Below are 6,721 nucleotides of genomic sequence, written 5' to 3' on the forward strand. Positions count from 1 at the left end.
TTTTCAAGTGCTTTTTTTTCTTTTCGGGCACTGCCACAGCCCCTATTTGAGCCAGGAGGTCCAGGAAACCATTCACACCTGCATTTGGAGTTCGACCAAACCCGGCCCAAAACGGGCCTAAAATGCTACTTTTGGGTGGCTATTGGGCCAGTCAGGCCTGAAAATGTTCCACAGTCAAGAATGTTGATTTTCACTGTCACATAACCCTGTTATTCGGTTTCAAAAATGGACTAAAATTGTTTTATTGTTTTGGGGCGGTTTTGTACACTGGCGTAAAATCAATTTCCAGTTTTTCCAGGGCACTGGCAATGCCTTCAGCCTAGAGGTCCAGGCAACCATCCTCACTGACTTTTGTCCCTTTCGTAAGGGACATCACATATTATTGTTCTTTTGCTGCAAAAAGGATCTAAAACGGTTCGATTTTTGTCTGTTTATATTTCAAGGGTGTTTCCAAGGCCCCAAAGAGGTCCAGGAAAATTGCCTAAAATGTTTTTTTAATTTTTTTTTTTTTTTTGTGTAAGGACAGGCACTGCTCTGTTTTTCAACTGCTTTTCTCGCCAGGAAGCCTGGGAAACCCTTCACACCCAAAAATTGCTTAACATTTAAGCTTTTGTCCTTTTTGTAAGGCATCATTTTTTTTAAATCTGGCTGTAAAACTAGCCTAATGTACAACCCCAATTCCACTGAAGTTGGGACGTTATGTTAAACAGAAATAAAAACAGAATACAATGATTTGCAAATTATGTTTGACCTATATTTAATTGAATACACTACAAAGACAAGATATTTAAGGTTCAAACTGATAAACTTGATTGTTTTTAGCAAATAATCATTAACTTTAAATTTTATGGCTGCAACACGTTCCAAAAAAGCTGGGACATGGTCATGTTTACCTTTCCTTTTAAAAACATTCAATAAACGTTTGGGAACTGAGTACAGCTATGTAGGTGGAATTCTTTCCCATTCTTGCTTGATGTACAGCTTCAGCTGTTCAATAGTCCGGGTTCTCCGTTATCGTATTTTACGCTTCATAATGCGCCACACATTTTCAATGGGAGACAGGTCTGGACTGCAGGCAGGCCAGTCTAGTACCCGCACTCTTTTACTACGAAGCTATGCTGTTGTAAGACGTGCAGAATGTGGTTTGGCATTGTCTTGCTGAAATAAGCAGGGGCGTCCATGAAAAAGACGTTGCTTGGATGGCAGCATATGTTTCTCCAAAACCTGTATGTACCTTTCAGCATTAATGGTGCCTTCACAGATGTGTAAGTTACCCATGCCATTGGCACTAACACAGCCCCATACCATCACAGATGCTGGCTTTTGAACTTTTCATCCATAACAGTCCGGATGGTTCTTTTCCTCTTTGGCCCGGAGGACACAATGTCCACAATTTCCCAAAACAATTTGAAATGTGGACTCGTCGGACCACAGAACACTTTTCCACTTTGGCTCAATCCATCTTAGATGAGCTCTGGCCCAGAGAAGCCAGCGGCGTTTCTGGGTGTTGTTGATAAATGGCTTTTGCTTTGCATAGTAGAGTTTCAAGTTGGACTTACAGATGTAGCGCCGAACTGTATTTACTGACATTGGTTTTCTGAAGTGTTCCTGAGCCCATGTGGTGATATCCTTTACACATTGATGTCGGTTTTTGATGCAGTGCCGCCAAAGAGATCGAAGGTCACGGGCATTCAATGTTGGTTTTCGGCCTTGCCGCTTCCATGCAGTGATTTCGGCAGATTCTCTGAACCTTTTGATGATATTATGGACCATAGATGATGAAATCCCTAAATTCCTTTAAATTGTACGTTGAGGAACATTGTCCTCAAACTGTTCGACTATTTTCTCACGCACTTGTTCACAAAGAGTTGAACCTCGCCCCATCTTTGCTTGTGAATGACTGAACAATTCAGGGAAGCTCCTTTTATACCCAATCATGGCACCCACATGGTCCCAATTAGGCTGTTCACATCTGGGATGTTCCAAACAGGTGTTTGATGAGCATTCCTCAACTTTCTCAGTCTTTTTGCCACCTGTCCCAGCCTGTTGCAGCCGTAAAATTCTAAGTTAATGATTATTTGCTAAAAACAACAAAGTTCATCAGTTTGAACATTAAATAGCTTGTCTTTGTAGTGTATTCAAGTAAATATAGGTTGAACATGATGTGCAAATCATTGTATTCTGTATTCTGTATTCTGTTACACAACGTCCCAACTTCATTGTAATTGGGGTTGTAGTTCAATTTTTGACTTGGTTTCCAGAGTGCTGCCATGACCACTATTTGGGACAGGAGGTCCAGAAAACCAGTTCTAAAATGTATTATTTTGGGTAAATAAGAACCTTTTTTCGAGTGAATGCGCTTTGTTGGTACATACCGGTAGCAAACAAACACTTGAATGTTTCTAAATACTGTGTGTAAGTACTTATCTGCCTGGTTGACGAGTCTGTAGTATTTATTTCACCAACTGTAGACACGTTAGCTCTCGTAGCTGGTTGCAAACGTTCATTTCAAGATAGCATTATAGTAATATATCAATGTAACCTTGCTCGCACCAAAATGGGAGGCGGAGGGGTCCTGTCACTTTGCCTGCACTGACGATTCAAAACTGCATTTTTCAGCCTCTTTTCTGTCCAGGAATGCCAGAAAACCTTCCACACAAAAAAAGAAAAGAAAAGAAAAGAGAACCTTCCACACCCGCATTACCCACACTGTGTTGCTCAATAAAATAAATAAATAAATAAAAACTCCTGTGTCAGCACTCAGTATGTTTTGCATTAACTTACTGGACACATTGCCAAAAGTGTCAAGTGTAAAAATGCATTATCTTCCAGACGACCCCCAGCATTAACGTCTAGAACTGCTGATGATTCAGCTGTAAGATATGTTAGGGCCCGCACACAACTACACAAAGCGGGAATTGTGTGGACTAAAAGAAGAGCATTGTCTTATTTTGTCTATTTTAAAAAAACGAAAGGGCAAAAAAAAAGGGGGAATAATCTGAGGTCTATCCAAATGCCAAAAATACATCACATAGGAGGAGAAAAGCACTGTTGTGCAATGACCCACATAGATTTGTGCGTGTTCAATCAGTAACATGTTGACTCTTTTAATGACATTTCAACACAAATGACCCAAATGTTGTTGTGATGTTCTCTGATGCATGTCAAGGTATCTTTCAACCTTATCAAGAACAGGATAACTTATCCTAAATAATCAGCATGTTAACATACCTCCAACGAGGATTTTCTTGGAATTCTGGTCCACTATTACAAAATAGTGAACAAATGAGTCAAGCGTTAAAATATTCATTACAATGCAAAATAAATGCTGATGTCAACATTTAAGTAATTCTAGCTCGACTTCTTCCATCACCACAATTGAAGCTAACAGTTCATATTAAACAAACTGACAAATGTTTTCCTCTGCAACCCGATTTCTTGACCCACACGATACGATACTCAGGAATTTAATCAAAACAGTAAATAATGCTAATCTCAGCTATAGAAATGGAAAACAGTTGTTTGCGATAACATCCAGGGTGCTTCACTGTAAGCTTAGTTAAATTAGTTTAGTGGAGATTTACAAGCTTAATCTGATGTTTAAAAAAACAATGCAGAAAAGTAGATTAGACACACTGTCATACTGATAATACAGTTATAACATAACACAACAAACTAACATAACATACCTCTGTTTTATCTGTAAGAATGTGGCTCTCTATAGCCAATTTTACAGCTAATGGTGAGAAATTATTTTCTCAACCTTTTTTTTAACCTCAATTCTTAACCTAATGACAGTCATGTATTGTACATTTCTTACCTCTGCAACATGACCACAATCCGCCGAGTGACGGGTACTCACAAAAGCAAAGAAAACACTAAATTATGCTCTAATAACTTTGTGGTTTGACATAGATAGCATCACATGTAGCTTAGCGGATGTCTTTAGCGGAATTGTATAATTACTGATATACAGTTAACATGTCTTACATGTAAAAAAAAACAAACAAAAAAAAACAAAAAAAAAAGAAAATAGAGCCTTACTACAACCTATTTGTCAACCAAGGCTGGACACAGTGACATTTCTAGCCACTACACTTGAACATTTTTAAGCTATTCCCTCTGCAACATGACTCTGGAAGCATAAGATACTGGTAAAATCAATCAAAACAATGATTTATGCTGACAAATCTGTGGTTTTGAGACAGCTAGCGTTAGCATTAGTTTTGGCGACTACGTCTAGTGCAGTCATTCCCCAACACTGCGGATAATTATGCAATTTTACTTAAATGGCTAGAAAATGATTATTTATTCACTAAAAATAATGTAATCTTTGTTCATTATCTATGCCAGTGATGCTCAGTGCTTTGAAATTGTATTTACCCCTTTATCAGATTATTATATATTTTTTTGCATCGTTTCCCTCCTTTAATGTTGAAGAACATCAAACAAATGTAAATATCAGACAAAGATAACCCAAGTAAACATAAAATGCAGTTTTTAAATGGTGATTTTATTTATTAGGGGAAAATAAAACTAGTCAAAGCTACATCGCTCTTTGTGAAAAAGTAATGGACCCCTAAACCTAATAACTGTGGGCCAACCTCAGCAGCAACAACTGAAATCGAGCATTTTTTAAAACTCGCAATGAGTCTTTCACATCTCTGTGGAGATATTTTGGCTCATTCTTCTTTGCAGGATGGTTTTAATTCGGCAACACTGGAGGGTTTTCGCACGCAAACAGCCTTTTTAAGGTCATGCCACAGTGTTTCAATCGGATACAAGTTTAGACTTTGAATAAGCCAGTCCAAAACCTTCATATATATTTTTAAGCCATTCAGAAGTTAACTTACTGGTGTGTTTTGGGTCGGTGTCCTGCTGCAGAACCCACATGTGCGCTTAAAGTTGAGGTCATAAACTGATGGCCAAACATTCTACTTCAACATTTTCTGGTAAAGAACACAATTCATGGTTCCATTTATCACAGCAAGTCGTCCAGGTCCTGAATAAGCAAAGCAGGCCCAGACCATCACACTACCACCACAGTGTTTGACTGTTGGAATTATGTTTTTTTCTGAAATGCTGCTTTACATTTACACCAGATGTAACAAGACACACACCTTCCAAAAAGTTAAACTTTCGTCTCATCAGTCCACAGAATATTCTCCCAAAAACCTTGGGAAATATTAAAATTTGTGTATTTTTTTCAAGACAAGCCTTGATGTTCTCTTTGGTCAGCAGTGGTTTTTGTCTTGGAACTCTGCCATGGATGACATTTTTGCCCAGTCTCTTCCTTATTGTTGAGTCATAAACACTGACCTTAACTGGGGCAAAGGATGCCTGCAGTTCTTTAGATGTTGTCCTTTGTGAGCTCCTGGATGAGTTGTCGCTGTGCTCTTGGGGTATTTTTTGTAGGCCAGCTACTCCTGGGAAGGTTCACCACTGTTCCACGTTTTCTCCATTTGTGGATAATGGCTCTCACTGTGGTTTGCTGGAGTCCTAAAGCTTTAGAAATGGCTTTGTACCCTTTTCCAGTCTGATAGTTGTGTCTCAAAAGTGTTCTCTGTCAATTGTCTGTTGTCGTACTAGAGCGGCTCCAAATTCCTTGTGTGTTTTTTGGACATACTTGGCAAATAAAGATGATTCTGATTACGTTTTTTAAATTATCTGTTCTTGAATTTATTTGAATCGTGACGTTTTGTTGCAGCTTCTTGAGATCTTTTGGCGGACTTCATTTTGTCAGAGACATTCTATGTGATTACTTGATTGAACAGGTCTGGAGGCAATCAGGCTTGAATGTGGTCAGCGAAATTGAACTTAGCTGTCATGAGCTGTGCCCTGCAGTACTTTTGTAGGAGCTTGGGTGGCGCTTTACGCCCCTCTCGCCCTCTCTCTCTCTCCCTTCCCCTCTCTCTTCCCAGTAATCAACACCTACTCAGCCGGGCACCTGTCACCAATCAGCCTTCATTACCACCTGCATTAAAGCCTGCCAGATCCCGGAAATCCTCGCCCGAGTATTAATGTTCTCCTGTGGTACAACGGCTCTCAAACTTGCACGTAAGCTACGCCAGTCTTAGATATCCTTCTGACCTCCGTGTTCTTCCTTCTCCTCAGTGCTCCTTCCATGTTCCCCGCTGTGCTGACCTCATCCACCATGCCGCCAAGCCATCCACCTGCTCACGCCACTGCCTGCCGCACGTTCCCCATCTCGACGACCTGCCAATACGCCCCAAGGATCCACCTTAATATTCTCTTCAATAAACCTTTCACCACAACCCTCTCAGCCTCCGCTTGCTTCTGGGTCCAGTCAAAATCAAATCGTGACATTAGCTTCCCAAAAAAATGTGATTAGCCACAGTTAATTCATGATTTAACAAGACGGGGGGGGGGATTATTTTTTCACACAGGGCCAAGTAGCTTTGAATAAAATAAATAAATATATATAAAAGAGCAATTAAATGCCTTCTGCTAGATGGTAGAAGGTACAATTAACCTGTGTATCCACCTGATGCTGTTCATAAAAGAGAGTCATAGCTTTGTGTTCAACTAAATAGGCCCGCATTTCACACAAAGTAAGTACGTATGTGTGAGCAAATTGAGATGAGATCATCATTTCAGTATGCAGTGGTACCTTGACTTATGAGTGCCCCAATTCACCATTTTTTTTGTCTTACAAGCTGTCACTTGTTGATTTTCTGTCGTGAGCCAGAATTTGAGTTAT

The 6,721-nt window shown here is 39.7% G+C and overlaps 1 long non-coding RNA gene across 2 annotated transcripts in view; it reads left to right on the top strand.

Annotated features, from left to right (window-relative positions):
* LOC133489002 (uncharacterized) overlaps positions 1 to 6,242 on the top strand; it is a 20,817-nt gene extending 14,575 nt beyond the window's left edge. For both annotated transcript variants that reach the window (XR_009791788.1, XR_009791787.1), the window contains exons 2-3: positions 5,922 to 6,033; positions 6,115 to 6,242. This is a non-coding gene — a long non-coding RNA (uncharacterized LOC133489002). The remainder of the gene's footprint in view (positions 1 to 5,921; positions 6,034 to 6,114) is intronic.
* Positions 6,243 to 6,721: the final 479 nt, after the last annotated feature.

This window comes from Phyllopteryx taeniolatus, chromosome 14 (genome assembly GCF_024500385.1).
Source record: "Phyllopteryx taeniolatus isolate TA_2022b chromosome 14, UOR_Ptae_1.2, whole genome shotgun sequence".
Taxonomy (NCBI): domain Eukaryota; kingdom Metazoa; phylum Chordata; class Actinopteri; order Syngnathiformes; family Syngnathidae; genus Phyllopteryx; species Phyllopteryx taeniolatus.